The following is a 19,357-nucleotide window of genomic DNA, read 5'->3' as shown; positions in this document are numbered from 1 at the left end:
CCAGTTGACCACAAGCCTCAGGGCTGTGGGTTCGAGCCCCACATGGGGCAAAAGATTCCTGCATTGCAGGGGGTGGACTAGATGACCACCAGAGGTCCCTTCCCAACTCCCAACAATTCTCATGGAAATCTCTCTGTAGCTTGGCTGCTTCAGAGAGGCGTGCTTCTATCAGGGCTGAAACGTTATGTGCTTTTAACCGGCTGTAGCAAAAAAACCCCAACCCAACCCACTTGAAATTCGCCTTACAGAAGAACAGGGTCCATTTAACCCCCGGTTCATTTGGATATCCTGAGAACCCCTTTCCTCATTTCCTCATTCAGTCGAGAGGCATTTCCCAGGTTTAAATTTAAACTGCCAGCTTTGCAAATAATAAAATAATAATAATAATAATAATAATAATGACAATATATATTTCATGCCACCCTTTCTCCTCACCTTTCCTCATTTCCGAACCCGCCTCTCAGTCGAGAGGCACTTCCCAGGCTTAGATTTAAACTGCCTGCTTTGCAAATAATAATAATAAATAATAATAATGACAAGATATATTTCATGCCACCCTTTCTCCTCACCTTTCCTCAGTCGAGAGGCATTTCCCAGGTTTAAATTTAAACTGTCTGCTTTGTAAATAATAAAATGATGATGGTGATGAAGGTGACGGTGACAAGATATATTTCCTTCCACCCTTTCTCCCCACCCTCAAACCCAGAAAAGCGAGGCGAAAAAGAAAAGAAAACCCAAGTCATATTTCCAACGCCTCACGGATCTCCCCCTCCTTTGCCTCTTTTAACTCTCACAAAGACAGAGAAAAAACCCACGCAAAACGCGACACCCCCCTCAATCCGTCCGCAAGCCCCATCCTCGCCACACAAAATTGGGGTTTCCACACACTTTCTGAGGGAATGAAGGAGGACAACGTACGGCAGGGTCCCGAAAAAGCAGCCTCAGCAGCCTCCCCCCCTCCTTTTCCCCACCACCTCAGATTTTACCTCAGGAGGAGCAGCGCCGCTGCGAAGATCCACCGCGGAGGAACCCTGCGATCTCCCGCCGCCGCCACGCGCGACGCAAGACGATGCTCCCCGGCAGCCCAGGAAGGCCAATAGCACATGTTGCCTCGCGTCCGTCACGTGGCAGGCGCCAGCCAATCCCTCCGCGGGTCCCGCTCCGCCGCTCCCCCTCCCCACCAGCCGCTCTCCCCCCCCCGCCCCCCCCCCATCCAGCATAGAATCCCCGGCTGTGGGAACGCACGAAAGATACCCTGGGAGTCGGGAGACTTCAATAAAATTAGATATCCTAGGGGTACCCTGAGGGTCATCTAGTCCAACCCCCTGGGATATGCAGCTGTCCGCCTCTAGGGGGGAATCGAACCTGCGACCTGGGCTTTATTCAGCACCACGTTCTACCCAGCTGAGCTACCCAGCCACGTAAGGCGTTTGCCCTCTTTGAATTGTTTTACTATAGCTGAGTTTGTGTTCAGCGTTACATCAAATAATCAGGTATCTGGGCCAGCTGATGAATAGGCCGAGGGGATTTTTTGCGCTCGAATCGAATTTAGTTCCCAGAATATAAATGAAGTGTTTTTGTTTTTTGCAACAGCAGGGACAAGTTATTATGGAGATTAGAGGCAGGATTATTCCAGAGCTGTATTGGATTAGCCATAATCGGGCCAAAATGGGAAGGCCCGTATTTAGCCGTTGTGGTTTTTAAAAGATTTTAAAAGTTGATGAGGGAAACAGGTGCTGTCACTAAGCAGGAGGCCCTTCGGAAGAATATGTGCTAATTGGGAAGAGAAGCAACTTCCTTGGCAATATTGGGAGAGCTCAGTTGATGGATCATGAGACTCTTAATCTCAGGGTTGCACAGTGGGCAAAAGATTCCTGCATTGCAGGGTTTTATTATTATTTATTAAATTTGCATGCCACCCATTCATCTGAATATCTCAGGGCAGTTCAACGCATAAAAACACAAAATGAAAACATAAAGTGCATGACCCTTGCTGTCTCCAAATCTCACATCCCCTTTTCTATTCATGCTCTACAATAGTGGTTCTCAAAGGGTGCACCACACTGGTCCGGCAGGAGAGAATGGCAAGTGTGGCGGGAAGGTGCAAAGACAATCAAACATTTAAACGTTTCAGTGTAGTACTGTATACGTCTTATAGTGCATAGTAAGAGGCTTGTTTAATAATTACATTTTGGGAATGATTCATATAACTGCATTGGACTAGATGACCCTGGCGGTCCCTTCCAACGCTACAGATTCTAAGACTCGTAAAACTGCCTGTCCGCTGGCTTGGGAATTGGGTGAAGAAAGGAGCAGGTACATTAGTGGACTGCAGTCAAAACTTTCCATCTTGGCTTCGGTTCTGATCTAGATCAAGTTCTTTAATCCACTTGTGTCGTTTAAATACACCATTTGAAGTACTGTATATGCCAGTTACTGCAACACCATAAAAGGTAAAGGGACCCCTGACCATTAGGTCCAGTCGTGGCCAACTTTGGGGTTGCGGCGCTCATCTCGCTTTACTGGCCGAGGGAGCCGGCGTACAGCTTCCGGGTCATGTGGCCAGCATGACTAAGCCGCTTCTGGCGAACCAGAGCAGCGCACGGAAATGCCGTTTACCTTCCCGCCAGAGCTGTACCTATTTATCTACTTGCACTTTTACGTGGTTTAAAACTGCTAGGTTGGCAGGAGCAGGGACCGAGCAACGGGAGCTCACCCCGTTGCGGAGATTTGAACCGCCGACCTTCTGATCGGCAAGTCCTGTGGCCACCAAAAAATGGTTTCCAGATGATAGGGGCTGTATGTGATTGTATCAAGGAGCAACAATTCTCAAACAAAACAAAATTCAAAGGAAGGATCTGAGAACTGCAGTGGTGTGACAACTGAGCTACCATAATAGCCTTTCTCATTATGAGTCTAATATAGAAGTCAATCAGCATTATCATAATAATCAAACAGAGGACTTAAGGGCATTATGAACAACGTCAACTGATGAGAATTCCATAGATACTTGAATCATTAACTGTTTCTGCAGATTGTTGTATGCTGGGCTGGGAGTGTCCTTGTAATGCTTTTATTAGCATGAACAATAAAACTACTCCGTTCTGCAAAGAAGGGGTATTCTGTTTTACTGGCCCCTTGATGACATTGATTGGGTGTGTAAGCTTCGCTGCAATGGCAATTTCCCAAGGTTTACTGTACCAGAGATCTAAAGGAGGAGTCCTAGTGCACTTTCACAGCTGTATTATCACAAATCTGGCAGCGACTAACATGGATCTAATCAAATCCTTAAATACTGTCTCCTGGTCACCACCCTCTGACTCAAACAGTTGTGCAACCTCTTCATCTGAATTCTGAATACCCAAGTTAGGCGAGAATATTTGGACCAAAGCTGGGGCCCTTCAAAGAGAGCCTGCCTGAAGTGATCCAAAGTTAATACCCACCCCAACCTCCTCCTAAGCCACACAACCTGTCTCCAAAATAGCACCAACTTCTGCTAGTTCTCTGAATAACAAAGAGTTGTTGTCATTTCAATTCAGCTAAGGAGGGAGGATCATCTTTGGGCCATTGGGTTCACCCTTTAAAGCTCAAAAGTTCTCTACAAGGGGTGGAGCCTGGTGGAGGTAGTCAGCATACAGAGGCCTCCGTCTGCTTCCAACCCTTGTTGGAGCAAGTTGGTCACTTGGAGATGTCCATAGTGTGCCTGGCCTCGTTCTCTGTGGGATCCTGAATCAGACCAGAATCTTCTTTGGCGATCACTCGTAGCTGAGTAAGATTGTCTTCCATAAACACGGATTTAACAATGAGTCCGTAAGTGACTGTGGAGGCCAATTCTGAATCTACACGTCCTCCCATAGTGAGGACATAGGTTTCCGGGCGGGAGTTGATCACAGTGTGGATCTTAGCATGTTCCTCCCTTGCGTCCTGAGTTCAAGTGTCTTCAAAGCCCATGACACCTTTGGTAAAGGCTGTTCTCCAATTGGACTGCTCGCAGGCCAATGTTTCCCAGTTGTCACTGTTAATACTACTTTTTTTAGATTTGCCTTGAGACAGTCTTTAAACCTCTTTTGTTGACCACCAGCATTACGCTTTCCATTTTAAAGTTCGGAATAGAGTAGTTGCTTTGGAAGACGACCATCAGGCATCCGTACAACATGACCAGTCCAACGAAGTTGATGTTGAAGAACCGTTGCTTCAACACTGGTGATCTTTGCTTCTTCCGGTACACTGATATTAGTTCGCCCGTCTTCCCAAGTGATGTGTACATTTTTTCAGAGACCAGAATATGCCCATAAGATGTATCACTTACCACCCTGCCCATAGCATTCTGCACCTGCTGGACTAGCTGCAAGGGAAGCCCAACACAGGGTGTACAGTATTACAGTAGTCTAAAAGAGAGGTAACTACCATATGTGTCACAATAGTCAAGTATTTCCTATCCAGGGAAGGGCACAGTTGGTTCACCAGCTGAAGTTGGTGGCAGGCACTCTTCCATGGACAAAGATCATTCCAAGAACTGCCCTAAACTGCCTGTTCCCCTAGAGGGGGAACAAGTGACCCTCCATTTTTTGACCTGGGAGCCATTCACCATCATCTGGGTCTTAGCAAGATTCAGCTTCAGTCTACTGTAATGTACACCATATGAACACGTTACAGACTTCTGCAATTGTCTGGGGGTTTGTTGAAAAGAAAAGTTGTGCCCCCCCCCCAGAGGAACATCCTTAGATCCTAACAATTCCATCTGCATCCACAGCTTGTCTTTATATTTCAATTCACACACACCCTCCCTTCCACTCCCCAAACACTCTGGCTGCATTCATTACCTGCTGCTTTCTTGTCCATTACACAGTACAAAGCAATCTGAAGTTAAACACAGACATTTGCATTTGGAATGCAACACACTGTTTTAAATTTATCTTTATATATTACGCCATGAGCCATTGTTCAGGGAAAACTGCAAATGAATAAATTCAAGTTTTCTCCATTGTTTGGCTGTGTCAGCGCCACACTGGATTACTCCTGGGTTCCAGATACGACTTGCTATGCATCACCAAGGGCTGGTGTTTGATGAAAACAAAGTCTAAAGCACCCTGCACACAGAACTATTTGGTTCTTGTTAAATATCACGTTGCACCACTTGTCCTGGGAGACCTGGGTTCAAATTCGCATTCAGTGATAAAGCTCACTAGGATCCATCTCTCTCATCCTAGTCTTCCTCAAAGAGGTTGTGAGTATAACATCAGCACCGATCAGAAGATTGGCGGTTCGAATCCCCACGGCGGGGTGAGCTCCTGTTGTTCGGTCCCAGCTCCTGCCCACCTAGCAGTTCGAAAGCACATCAAAGTGCAAGTAGATAAATAGGTACTGCTCCGGTGGGAAGGTAAATGGCATTTCTGTGCACTGCCAGAAGTGGCTTAGTCATGCTGGCCACATGACCTGGAAGCTGTCTGCGGACAAACACTGGCTCCCTTGGCCTATAGAGCCAGATGAGCACGCAACCCCAGAGTTGTTGGTGTCTGGACCTAACGGTCAGGGGTACCTTTACCTTTTCCTTGTAAATGGATATGTAGTGGTTGGGAGTTACTCGTGCGTAATCCTGCCCCGTTTGAGCATTGGATTGCCTGGTTAAACCCTCCGGACTGCGCAGCCCATCTCAGCATGGCTGCCCTTAGTCACTCGTAGAATCTGTCTGTGGGCGTTTCTTAAAGCGCTGCCAACATAAGAGTTGTTTGACGCCCAATCGTCTCCGCCTCTCACTGCGCGGGAGTCTCCTGCGCAGGGTGGGCGTGGGCAGCGGGGTGCTTGGGCTCTCCTCACTAACTTCCAACGAAGAGTCCTGGAGCCCCTGCACCTCCCTGTCCCGTTGCTCTCCTGGATCCCTGGTGTTACACTCATTCTCTTCCCCTTCTTCCCAGCTGAGTCTCCCCCTAGCGCTGGGACCTTCTCCTGCAGAATCAGAGACCCTCTCCTTCTCCCGTGCCTCTGATGTCAGTTCCCTGACAGGATATTTTTATTTCAGTAGGTATCTGTACTAGATTTGAAACTGCTTTTATAAATTTGATTTTTTAATTGTTTCTATGTAGGTAATTTTTTTTATGACTGCAATTATTCTGTTTTTTTATATGCAAATGATTTCACAGTTCTGAGAAATCAATCTGTTAATGTGATGGCACCTAAACTTCGGAACTCCCTGCCGATTGATGTCAGGCAAGCGCCTTTTCTATAGTCTTTTTGGTGCCTGCTTGAAACATTTTTGTTTAGGCAAGTGTGCCCGGACAAAGAGATGTTGACAGACATTACAGGCCTGCTCCTGGTTTTGACTCGACAGCTTTTTACGGTTTATGGATATCAATCATGGTCCGCAAAGAAGGGCAAATAGCTTCATTTGAATGACCATACCATGAAAATCCTTTGAGTGAAATCTTTTGACTTTGAATAGGCTGCTTCAGATGCTGTTGCCCATTATTGTCCAGCGGGAAATCTTTCTTGAGTTTAGCACATTATTCCAAGCCCAATAGCCCATATATGAAAACCATGTTTCACCACAGTCTTTTTAGAGAATTCGCAACTCGTTTATGATGGTTTATTAGTGTTTCCTTTGAGGCATCTAACAACTGGTTTCCAGACTCCTCGGGGACCTAGCTGAGAAAGCAGGCATGGAAGTTAGCTAATGTAGCTCATATGGTTTAAATGGCTTGGATCTAGCGATGGGGGTGGAATTCTTCTTTGAGTCACGTTTTAATGTGAACCTACCATGTTCACACTTCCTAAAACAATGCACGAACAAAAACACAGCTATCCTTTGAAATCTGCACATCCTGCATTTTTTAAAAACACATCCTTAATAATAAAATACATTTTCCCCTGATCCAGAAATCATTGCACACAGCATCAGGCTACAAGCAGGTCTCTTCCTTTTGCTGCTCTAATCCTCCCATTCAGGAGATAGGACAAGAGAATGTCTGTTGTCCCACCTACATCCAAACAGGCGATTGCCCCCATCTGCTTGGCAGTGCACTCGTAACTCTGAATCAACAAACAGCGTGTGCAACTAAGCAGCAGGATGTGGGCTTCTTCCCCTACCCAGTTGGGGTGAGTCATGCCTAGGAGGTTCGTATCCAATGTGACTCACATTGGTTTTATGGGACAATAGTGCTTGCCCCAATAAAGGCATAGGGTTGGCTCCAACTTGCTTGGAGCAGAGCCACTTAAATTAATGGACCTGATTTAGTCATTAATTTCAATGGATCTACTGAGCATTTTTTAAAAACAACAACAACACACTAATAACTCCTCTATGCCGTTTAATGCGTGAGACCCAAAGAAGTTTGCAAATAATAATAATAATAATAATAATAATAATAATAATAATAATAATAATTTATTTATTTATACCTTGCCCCTCTGGCTGGGTTTCCCCAGCCACTCTGGGCAGCTCTCAACAGAATATTAAAACACTCTAAAACATCAAACATTTAAAACTTCCCGAAACAGGGCTGCCTTCAGATGTCTTCTAAAACGCAGATAGTTGTTTATTTCCTTGACATCTGATGGGATGGTGTTCCACAGGGCAGGTGCCACCACCGAGAAGGCCCTCTGCCTCGTTCCCTGTAGCTTCACTTCTCACAGGGAGGGAACCGCCAGAAGGCCCTCTGAGCCGGACCTCAGTGTCCGGGCTGAACGATGGGGGTGGAGATGTTTATTCAGGACACAATAAGATCATAGGAAATCTATGCAACAGCACTAGAACACAAAGGAGTACATCAAGAATAATAATGCCCACCAATTAAGCATTAATAAAACAGGGCAGTGCAATGATTCTTATGAGCACAAGTAATTTTGGACACCACCCATAATTCCAGCCAAGGTAACAACTTAAAGAAAACTTCCCACCAGTGTGGCTGCTTTAATTTGCTTTATCCACTGGAGCCTACCTACAGCACCTAACCGTGATATAATTAAAGCCTTAAAAGCCCTTGTGAATTATTTCTCTGTTCCATTCCAGTTCCAAAGCATCTCATTGGAAACAACGTCTGCATTTTTATGAACAGCGAAAGTAACAAGTAAAAGCCTCCCAGAGAGCTCTTTATTTTTCCAGACCTCTTCCCCTATGAAGACTGTAATTATTTCCTCCTCTGCTGCTTGCATAGTAGTTAATTCTCATCCTCCCTCGCACTTGATATCTATCCCCCAAGCTTATTAAACACTCTAATAAATGATACTGAAATATTACTAAAACGACTGCAGCTCTATGCAAAAAAGCCAGTCTTATCTACACAAAGCATAAACAATTTTTCCTTTGGTTTTAAAGGTCTTTGGCTTGTAATATTTGTGAGGCACTAAAAGTGGTGTGTGTGTGTGTGAGTGTGTGTGCGTGTGCGTGTTGCAATCCTTGGTATGGTCACTTTATTATAAATAACATTTGTAATACTTCCTTTCTTTTCATCTCAAATGAAACATTTTCATCTCAAATGTTATCTGTGTAGTCTTTCAGATATTAAGCCAGACTTGGTCCCAACAGCCCTTCAAACAGAGGCCTCTCCTCTGACTGTCATTCAAATAGAGGACTATCCTTGTAGACATGGCCACCCTACTGCCAAACAAATAGGTGGGCAGGTTCACGTGAGAAAAGACAGTCCTACAGACAGCCTAGCCCCTTGTCATTTTGAACCACCATCTTCTCCCCCTTGAACCTGCCCATCAGTTAAGATTCCCTAATCCCAGGCCATGTACAGCTTAAAAGGCCGAAGACAGTTCCTTTAATTAAGCCTGAAAACAAACCAGCAGTATGTGAAGATTTTTGATTTATTCACAGCTATCAGTCCCAGTTAACAATTGGACTACCTCATTTCGTACAGTTGCAGTATCTCGATGCTTTTCAAGCAAGGCTCCGTGTACAACATGCTACATTAGTCTATCCTAGGTGTTGGTTACTGTAGCCAGGTGAATTAACTTCAAGATTACAGTGGTACCTCGGGTTACATACGCTTCAGGTTACAGACTCCACTAACCCAGAAATAGTGCTTCAGGTTAAGAACTTTGCTTCAGGATGAGAACAGAAATCGTGCTCTGGCGGCGCAGTGGCAGCAGAAGGCCCCATTAGCTAAAGTGGTGCTTCAGGTTAAGAACAGTTTCAGGACCTCTGGAACAAATTAAGTACTTAACCCGAGGTACCACTGTATAAAAGTGGGTTGATTGGCAGGTGTGGCAAAACATGATTCTAAAGCAGTGATGGCCAAACTTGGCCCTCCAGCTATTTTTTGGACTACAACTCCCATCATCCCTAGCTAACAGGATCAGTGGTCAGGGATGATGGGAATTGTAGTCCCAAAACAGCTGGAGGGCTGAGTTTGGCCATCACTGTCCTAAAGCAATAAGAACAGGGTCCTGAAAATATGGAGAACAAGCCTTGCAATCATATGACTGTGTCATGTCTTGCCTGCGACCTTCCCCAAACATGTGGCTGGCATTTGGGTGGGGACAGACTACTGCAAGACTATGTTTATGTTCTGGGACACGGGTGGCGCTGTGGGTTAAACCACAGAGCCTAGGACTTGCCGGTCAGAAGGTTGGCGGTTCGAATCCCCGCAACAGGGTGAGCTCCTGTTGCGCGGTCCCTGCTCCTGCCAACCTAGCAGTTCGAAAGCACATCAATGTGCAAGTAGATAAATAGGTACCGCTCCAGCGGGAAGGTAAACGGCGTTTCCGTGCACTGCTCTGGTTCGCCAGAAGCGGCTTAGTCATGCTGGCCACATGACCCAGAAGCTGTACGCCGGCTCCCTCATCCAATAAAGCGAGATGAGCGCCACAACCCCAGAGTCAGCCATGACTGGACCTAATGGTCAGGGGTCCCTTTACCTTTACCTATGTTTATGGTCACAGGTATAGCCAAGGGAAAGGGCTCCAGCAGTGCCACACCTCATCCCAGGACTGGCCCAATACATTTTGGCCCCTGAGGCAAACCACAAAATGGTGCCTCCACCCCGCATCCAGGAAAGAAGGCAGGAGTGAAGATCTACATTGGGAACAAGGATGGGAGGAGGCCAGCAGCGACTCCTATTCACCAAGAGGCCGCTGTAGAGATGGCATATGGTGGCGCAGCAACAGAGGTGGGCAAGGCATTCCCTGGCAGCTGGATCAGCTGCCCCGTGGATCCTGCCGCTTGAGGCAGTTGCCTGACTTTGCCTCATGGATGGGCCAGCCCTGTCCTGTCCTCTAGCTAAGGATCAGTCCTCACTGTCAGCTGAATGAAGCAAAACAAACGGATTGCTGGGGTAATTGCACCAATTCTGTTGTATTTGTGCCTGGGGTGAATAGAAGACCAATATGTTCATATTTTTAGGGGTGAGTGGGTGTCAATCCATCTCCCCCCTCTCTCCCAGTTTTGATGATTCCCTAGCAGAATTGCTTTATTAAAAGTATGGGCTCCCAAAGACAGGATGAATTAATGATAAATGTGTGGCAGATACAAAGACAGAGGCAGCTTAACTATTTTCATTTCTTTTGCTAAATAGTCCAAAGAAAGCTTTTATTGCTGCCACTAGGTTTCAATAAATAATGCCACTAGTCGTGTGGCGGCATTGTAATATAAATCTAGAGAAACTCTCCAGAGATCATCACCCTGACAACAGGAAGATGGCAATTTGTGATATCATCATGATAAACATTATAAGAATGGTGATATGCCCTCTCTGCTTTCCTTCTTGTTTTGGAACTTTTCCTTCCCCGCACCCAGATTGCCGCTTGTTTTCATTGTTGTGTCATTATAATTAGGACCCTGCAGATTTCTTTATAATTGCTAATTATAAATAGCTTTTGCAAGCTTAATTGATTCTGCTTACAAGGACTAACAGATTACCCAGGATTCCCCATCATTTGTCACAGCAACACATGGAGTGAGGAGAGGGGCTGTTGCTCTCAGATGTCCATGTAGGCTTCCCATGGACATCTGGCTGACCACTGGAAACAGAGTGTTGGGACTAGATGGGCTATTGACTTGATCCAGGAGCCAGACTCTTGTTACGTTATTTTTATTTTCTATGGATTTGTAATGTCCTGGGTGCAATCCCCTTCTGCTAACTTTGTTCTTCTTCGTTAGTCTTGGCCCAGCTGCACTTGCTGCCAATTCGTTTCCGGGCCCAATTCAGAGTTCTGGTTCTGACCTATAGAGACCTAAATGGCTCAGGACTGCAATGCCTCTCTCACCATATGAACCAACCCAGACCTTGCAATCATCATCTGAAGCCCTTCTTGTGCCTCCACCATGAGAGGTCCAGAGGGTGGCAATATGAGAACAGGCCTTCTCTGCAGTGGCTCCCTGTCTGTGGGATGCTCTCCTCATGGAGACTCGCCTGGTGCCTTCATTACATACTTTAGGGCAAGGTGAAAATGTTTCTCTTTAACCAGGTGTTTGTCTGGTTAACATTCTATGGCTTTTAAATGTGCTTGTGGGGACGGGGTTATTAATTTGTTTTCATTTTCGTTTTATTGTGTGTTTTGTATTCTCATTTTGCATTTTTCTGTTGTGAACCTCCCTGTGATCTTCAGATGAAGGGTGCCACATAAATTTAATTACTAAATTAATAATAGGACCATGGGACGGGTCTAATGTCCAATTATGGTTTTTTAAACCATAATTAAATGCAAAGTTGTGCAGGAGACAGGAGAAGGAAATGCTTCATCTCCTTTCCTGACCACAGAAAGCAGGAGGGTTCAGTCCTGCAGGGTGCTGCTTTGCAAGCGCCTTCCCTGTGGGGCGAGTACTTATGAAGGAGCATCTCGCTGGGGACTGTAGCCTTCCCACCTGATACCACACCCACTGACAGCCCTAGTTCACACCGGGACTCCTAACTTGACCCAGACAATTCAGGACTGCCTGTACCCAACTCCGCCGAAGCTCAAACCCTCTTGCTTCAGTCAAATCCAGTGCACAGCCTAATCTTTATCATAATACATCATATATACTCACTTATAAATTTAATTCTGATATCGTCTTTGGTCATATTAGGTTGGGTCTCAAAGGGATGGACAGATCAGTCTATTTATGGTCCATACCACTTTCACAGGTCTTCAGTCACAAGTCAATCCCATCCAATTCTGCCTCAATCTGTAATTTTTCTTTTAAAAAATGAATGGGAATTTGCTTTATTTTGAACATTTCCCCCCATGGAATACGCCTTTAAAAAATCATTTTCTCCCAAATTACTCATTCGTGCATGTGTATGAACCAAAAACATGGATTTTCATCAATGTTTTGGTACATTCTTTGAGCCAATACCTGAAGCTCAAAACCTGGAGAAGTGCAAAGAAACCTGAAGGATAACTGTGTTCCGATCTGTGTTATTAGTCTGGGGAGTGCAAATCAGATTCATTCGCTTAAAAAACAAACAAACAAAAAACATATCACATGAAATCCTCCAACATTCCTAAGGTTTGAAGTGATGGAACAGGGCAATTGATTGGAAAGGCTGTTTTCTTTTTGTAGGCCTTCTGAGCGAATATTCATGAGCAGTTTCTGATACACTATACAAAGGAGTTTTTGGACACACTTGAGCCTGTCTCTATGTGTTTCTTGCTCCACAAGATTAACATCACTTGGAAGAGGAAGCCAAGATAAGCAAGGTCAACCTGACGCCTTTCTCACAATCCCTGTCAGCATCCACCAGTCGAAGGGTGTGAGACCCAAAAATGGTGGAGTTCAGACACTGAATTTGAGTGTCCCTAGATCCATTAAGGAAAGATCCCTCCAAAGTTGGGGCCAAACCAAAATGGATCCATCTTGTTCCCTTCCCAGCCCACTCTGCTCTTTCCCCCTACTATTTTACCTAGACAGGTGAACAGTTTTCATAAGCGTCAGTACACCAAAAGGATGAGTGCACTGTCCTGTATGGAGCCATGGGACTCTAAAATGTGAAGCCACAATGACAGTCAGTGGAACTGTGGTATTCTGCAATATTCTAGAATAGGAGGCAATGTTTTAAAACAGGGATGGGAGGCCTTGGCTGCCAGATTTTGTTGGACAACTGTGCTCATAATCCTTGACCACTGGACATGTCAATGAGCTACAGCTGATGGGAATTAGAGTCTAACAACATCTGGAGAGAAATAGGTTCTTATCTCTGGTTTAAAATATATTATCTCCCTTAAACTTGGAGCTATCTAGCAACTTTATGGCAGCACAATTAACTTAAAGAAGTACTTGCTAAAACAGAAAGGCCTAATAAATTTTCTTGAGCACCATGTAAAAGAGCTTGTGGTAGACGTATTAATATAGGAAGGACATTCTTAATTGATGGGACACTAAGCCAACTCTTACACATCCAGATGAAATGGAAACTTGCTGAAATACATACCTTGTGGAAATGCTAGCGTTTAGACAGTAATTCAAACCATCTTTTATCAGTTATGAAATGGGATATGGCATTGCAGTAAGACCTTGAACTCACTGTGCTGGTGTTTGGTTCACTCATGCGGTACAAATAACTGAGCAAGCTGTAAGCATTAGCAGTCCTTTCCATTGTTCCTCAGCCACCCACATTCCACCCACAAAATGATGAGCAAGATTTTACAACATAACAGATGATGCCAAGTCAGGAAGGCCATAGCTATAGCTCCACTCACAGTATGAAGGTGTGCATTGGCAGAAATCCTGCTCACACTGCATAATGTGATTGCATCCTGCCACACTGGGGGTGGAACTGCAATGAGGAAGGCGCAATATCACAGCCTCAGCTTTCATTCTTGCTCTGCCCCTCTTCCACCTCTAACACCTGAGACTGGCTTTTGCCATTTCATTTATAGCAACCCTCCCCAATCTCAATTGCTAATCATCTCACCACCACCACTGGTAACTTGAGAAGCAGATCTTCGTTTGGAAGGGCAGTTATCTCAGCAAGAAGCATTCCGGTGACTATGTGGGCATTTTCGTAAAGGTAAAGGGACCCCTGACCATTAGGTCCGGTCATGACCGACTCTGGGGTTGCGGCGCTCATCTCGCTTTACTGGCCGAGGGAGCCGGCGTACAGCTTCCGGGTCATGTGGCCAACATGACTAAGCCGCTTCTGGCGAACCAGAGCAGCGCACGGAAACGCCGTTTACCTTCCCGCCGGAGCGGTACCTATTTATCTACTTGCACTTTGACGTGCTTTCGAACTGCTAGGTTGGCAGGAGCAGGGACCAAGCAACGGGAGCTCACCCTGTCGCGAGGATTCGAACCGCCGACCTTCTGATCGGAAAGTCCTAGGCTCTGTGGTTTAACCCACAGCGCCACCCGCGTCCCTTTTCATACATGATGCTAAAAGATGAATTTCAACACTTAATTCATGTTTTTGTTGAATTGCTTATGAATGCAGTAAATCCGAGATGGAGAACCTGTGGCCCACTAGATCTTGCTCAACCAATATTCCCATCATCCCTGACCATTGACCATGCAGACTGGGGTTGATGGACATTAGAGTCCAACAGCAAGTTCTCTACCTCTGCTGTAAGCACAGGTGAGAATCTGGAAAGATAAGACTGGATGTACATTGCAGCTTATCTGGGTTTTGCATCCCTTTTAGGGGCAAATCTAAAAACAAAGCTAATTTAAGTCTTGAGAATATAACCATAGTTAACCTTTCATTTGATGGAGGTTTATTCATGACTATGGTCATGATTCTGACAATGTAGATCATGTAATTAAGGACTTTACATTTCCCCCAAATCATGTGTCAGATTTATTTTTGAAGGTCTGTAGGCTAACTCAGTTGGTAGAGCATGCTCTGCATGTAAAATGTCCCAGTTCCAACCCCCAGCTTCTCCATGCAGGGCTGGGGGGGGGGGAACGCTTTCCTGAAACCCTGGAGAAGAGCTGCCAGTCACTGTAAGCAGTACTAAGCCAAGTACTAAGTACTAAGATGGACCAGTGGTTTGGCTCAGAATTAGGCAGCTTCTAACTGCACCATTTCTCAAGGTCAAAAGAAGGAAGAAGATACATACCCACACCCTGATCTGAAATGTACCAGAACTCTGTGAAAATAACTACAGGAAAATAATAATTAAAAAAAAACCAAACCATGTTACTTTTCTGTGGCAGGCCTGGCCCCAAAGCATTTGTTCAGGTAGTCAGGTAGTCTCCCTCCTGCTTCCCAACACTGCCAGCTTCCTCTTGTTATGCAAATGTCGGAGGTTTCCGTCATTACAACTAATCAGCAGAGGCAATAACTTGTAGAGCCAAATGACGGCTTCTCTTTTTTTCCTTTTTAGTCCGCGAGCTCCTTATCTAAATAGTTAAGTCATACCAGCCCCGACAGTAGCATAAGAAAGCAATTATCTAGTTTAAAAAGTGAGCGGGGACAGGCAGCAAGGCTTATTACGTTCTTCTCCCTTAGGACGGAACAATTATTCCAGGGTTTTTTAAAATATGAAAAGGAAACTTCAGTCGAATGCAATTGAACGCATCATCAAGCCTACCTAGTGGCGGTGAAGGCCGCAAAGAAAGCCTACTTCGCTGCCGCCGTTGCATCCTCATTGTGCCATCCAGAAGAGCTTTTCCGGGTAGTGTGGGGCCTCTTAAAGCCTGGCCCCAAGGAGATGGTAGAACTGACAATGACCACTCCCCACATCAAACGGGGGGGTGCCCTTTGCGCGGTCGCACACAGCCCCTGGGACCCTATGTGGCACCATTAGCACAGGCTTAGCTTCGCCTCCCCTCAGGTGGGATACCTGGAGGTCTCCGCCTACCTCAGCCAGTCGCCCAATCCCGCCTGGGGAGGCGTTGCCAAGGTAATCAGGCCAGGTAGGGGGAGGGACCACCCTGCCCACACAATAGGGGGAGGATCTTACCTGGGAATCGTCAGTTGGCTCCAGAGCTTCTCCCACCCTACCCACCCTCAGTTAAGATTTCTTTTGCAGGTTAACCTTTTCTCCACAGGTACACGGATGCTGCTATGTCAGGGTCACTGTTGAAGGGCCGGAAAGGAATTCCCCTGCATTGGCAGGTTTGCCTTTCCCGTAGCAAAATGTCACAACTTTGGCGGTATCAGGCCTTGGGCGGAATCCTTTAGTCTATCTTCCCTAAATGGGGGTGGGGGTGTAACAGTGACCCACACAACCCCTTCTCTTTGTGGTGGCGATACCAGGGTTCCCTGTTAAAGGGGTTGTTTTGAGGGGAGGCTTTGGCCGTACGCTTAGAGGTTGTCATTGCCCTGCGACGGCGGTGTAACGGGGGCAGGCTCTCTCTGCTTGAACATATGTTCTCCAGAGCCAGTCCAGGCCCCCACACACTCTGGATAACCCTGATGTTACCCAGATCCGCGACGGGGGACTGGGAAAGATAAACGCCCAATGCCTGAGCCAAGGTCTGCCCACATCTGAAACATAATAAAGTTGTGGCCAATTTTAATCCCATAGTACCTTGTCTTGAGTCGTTATTCCACACAGGGCTGCCCAGGGGTTGGGGGACTCCGTCTGTCCATGCAATAGCTGGCTGTGACTTGTTTGCAAAGTACTTTGAGGACAAAATCACTGGCATCCACCAAGATCTTAACTCTACTATTCCAGCAGATGACTCTCAAGGGGTGTTGAGAGCAGTGTGTAGTCCAGGGGTCAGCAAGTCTTACCGGCCATGGGCTGGATCACTCCCACAGAGATCGTCCGTAGGCCGGACCGACACAGCGTGATGCCAGAAATCGCATCTGCGCATGTCCGCGGTGCCGGAAATTGCTTCTGCGCATGCCCAGACGCCAGTGCAGACATGATTTTCGGCCTCTGGACATGCACAGAAGCGATTTCCAGTATCTGCGTATGCGCAGATGTGATTTCTGGCGCCGCTCGGCGAGTTCCTGTGGCACACTGAGCCGGTTTAGTACAGCGCGCAGGGGACTCGCTGTGTGGGCAGCTCGGTTTTCAGGTGGCTCATGGTCCGGTAAAACAATCTTCTTGGGCCATATCCAGCCCATGGGCCGTACATTGCCGACCCCTGGTGTAGTCCCTGACCCTCCCAAGTGTCCCCATTTTATAGGGACAGTCCCAGATTTACAGAAACTCTCCCAGTTTCTGATTTGATCCCAGAATGTCCCGCTTTCCCCTAGGACATCCCTATTTTCATTGGATAAACGTCAGAGGGTATGGATACAGGTAGGTAGCCGTGTTGGTCTGCCATAGTCAAAACAAAATAAAAAAATTCCTTCCAGTAGCACCTTAGAGACCAACTAAGTTTGTTATTGGTATGAGCTTTCGTGTAAATGCACACTTCTTCAGATACACTGAAACAGAAGTCACCAGACCCTTATATAGAGGGTATGGAGTTATTCAACCCCCAAGTCAAGGAGGTAAGTAACTATACAATCTTTAGAAGACGTCTGAAGGCAGCTCTGTATAGGGAAGTTTTTTTAAAATGTTTAATGTTTTATTATGTTTTTATATATGTTGGAAGCTGCCCAGAGTGGCTGGGGCAACCCAGTCAGATGAGCAAGGTATAAATTATTATAAGTATTATCCCCAGGCAACATGGCCAATGTTCAGGGATGCTGGGAGTTAGACTCCAAAGCAAATGGAGGGTACATGTTTGGGGAAAGGCTTTTAGCAAGTAGGCAGTATGGAGAATTTACTTAATAGCAGTGATATCTGTGACGCAGGCAAATGTATTTCCCGCCTGTGTCACTTTTCCATGTTTTTACCCACAATTCCGTCCTTTTTCTGTGTCACCCTGCAAATTTTTGAAAAGCATTTCTCTAATTTAAATAGCTTTTGTCAAGGGCAGATATTTAAACATCCCCAGAAAGAATAGACATTGTGGATGTTCTTTGAATGTGCTGGACACTGTAGAACATATTCTTTTCTACTGTTCATTGTAGAACCAGCTACGCAAACGCATACTATCCCCTTTTTGGGGTAGTCTAACACTGCGGGAAAATGAAAATAACCAGATTCTATCTGATGTAACTGGGTGGCTGGTTTTTTGTCAATAGTATCCCTTAGAGGGCGAATGGCACTGTTTAGCGGGAAGAAATCCCAATGAAAATCCTCGTCATTATATATTTTACATGGCTGTTTATTTGTATATATTTTACAATGTTATATATGGATGTTTTATGATGTTTTATGATGGCCTCTAGTTGTAATGCCTAAAAAAAGTTTGGCGAAGTATTTCCAACCTGTGTCAGTTTTGCATTTTTATTGCATGTATATATTGTGGTTTTATATTTTGATTTTGTTCTGTGAACCACCCTGAGACCTCTGGGTGTAGGGCGGAATATAAAGTCAATAAATAAATAAATATATTTTACCCCCAGTCCCGTCCCTTTTCTATGTCACTCTGTAATTTTTTTAAAAAAACATTCCTCTCACAATACAAATTTAAATAGGCATTTAAAAATATATTTCCCCCCCCCACTTTTAAATTACTGAAAACTGTATCTAAATCAATGGCCTAACTTTAACATTAAAAAAAACAACCAGTTGTAATGCATGGGTGTCATAAGAAGGTGACACAGCCTTGACACTTACCAATGGCTGAAGCAGAAAGAAGGTTTCAGCTATGCTCACCAGAGAATTTGAGTCTGCAGAGAGAAGATTTATTTATTTCCTAAAATCTATATATTGCTTGATTGTTTTACCACATTATTTTACCCCAACAGGCGATTCTGATCTCCGCCACCCCCCCACTCTTATTTTTTCTTTCTGTCACAAGTCTGCCCTTAACGTTAATTTCCCCTCAGGATCAAAGGTGTCACGTCCCCCACCTTTTCGTTGTTTCCTAATTCGTAATCAAACGGGAGACCCGCACATTCAAATGCTGATAATAAATAGGCGATAAATTATTAACAGTATCAAGCTTGAGGGAAACGAGATGAAAGCTGACGGATGTTTCTCTGACAGATCAAAAGCAGCAAATGTAACTGACCAGGCCTGCGAGAGAATTGTAGAAGAATAGATTGTGTTAAGAATGTGCCTCACAGAAGCAGGATGGGATATACACATATGTTTAATGGACAGATAAATTTAAATTATGTTTGTTACTGTGAGGCCATTTGGAGGATCGGATCTCAGGTCTTTACTGTGAATGCCCTACCCGCCAACATTTCTCTGACGGGGACATTTCGGGATCAAATTTGGGGCGGCTTCTGTAAATCTGGAACCGTCCCTGGAAAATAGGGACACTTGGAGGGTCTGCAATGGCGGAAGGAGCAGTTTCCACAAAACCATTGGCCTTTCCATTCGTTCTGAAGCCTGAGCCAAGATGGAGGGGAGAGAGCTTAGTTTTCAAACACAAGCTCAGGCTATGACACAAAAATAAATCTCTGCATAATGACAACGTCTAATGGAAGAGGTTCCCAGCGCTGTTAATGAGAGCTCGGAGATAGGAGCGAAGCTATAA

The 19,357-nt window shown here is 45.4% G+C and overlaps 1 protein-coding gene and 1 long non-coding RNA gene across 5 annotated transcripts in view; both read right to left on the bottom strand.

Annotated features, from left to right (window-relative positions):
* The window catches only part of TMEM108 (transmembrane protein 108), a 185,466-nt gene extending 184,356 nt beyond the window's left edge, over positions 1-1,110 (bottom strand). For all 3 annotated transcript variants that reach the window (XM_083468390.1, XM_083468394.1, XM_083468391.1), the window contains exon 1: positions 987-1,110. The gene's annotated coding sequence lies outside the window, so the exon portion shown is untranslated. The remainder of the gene's footprint in view (positions 1-986) is intronic.
* Positions 1,111-11,456: 10,346 nt separating this feature from the next.
* LOC310690060 lies at positions 11,457-18,877 on the bottom strand. Of its 2 annotated transcripts, none has more exons than XR_014517853.1 (3): positions 18,723-18,877; positions 18,487-18,539; positions 11,457-12,117 (listed from the first exon to the last, which is right to left on the bottom strand). It is a non-coding gene; the product is annotated as an uncharacterized lncRNA (long non-coding RNA). The 2 variants fall into 2 exon arrangements; XR_014517854.1 differs by lacking the exon at positions 11,457-12,117 and adding an exon at positions 15,717-15,938.
* Between the last annotated feature and the right edge of the window lie 480 nt (positions 18,878-19,357).

This window comes from Podarcis liolepis (assembly GCF_965112155.1).
Source record: "Podarcis liolepis genome assembly, chromosome: 12".
Lineage (NCBI taxonomy): Eukaryota > Metazoa > Chordata > Lepidosauria > Squamata > Lacertidae > Podarcis > Podarcis liolepis.
Note: the sequence above shows the minus strand (reverse complement) of the source record. Positions and strands in the feature narration are given on the sequence as shown.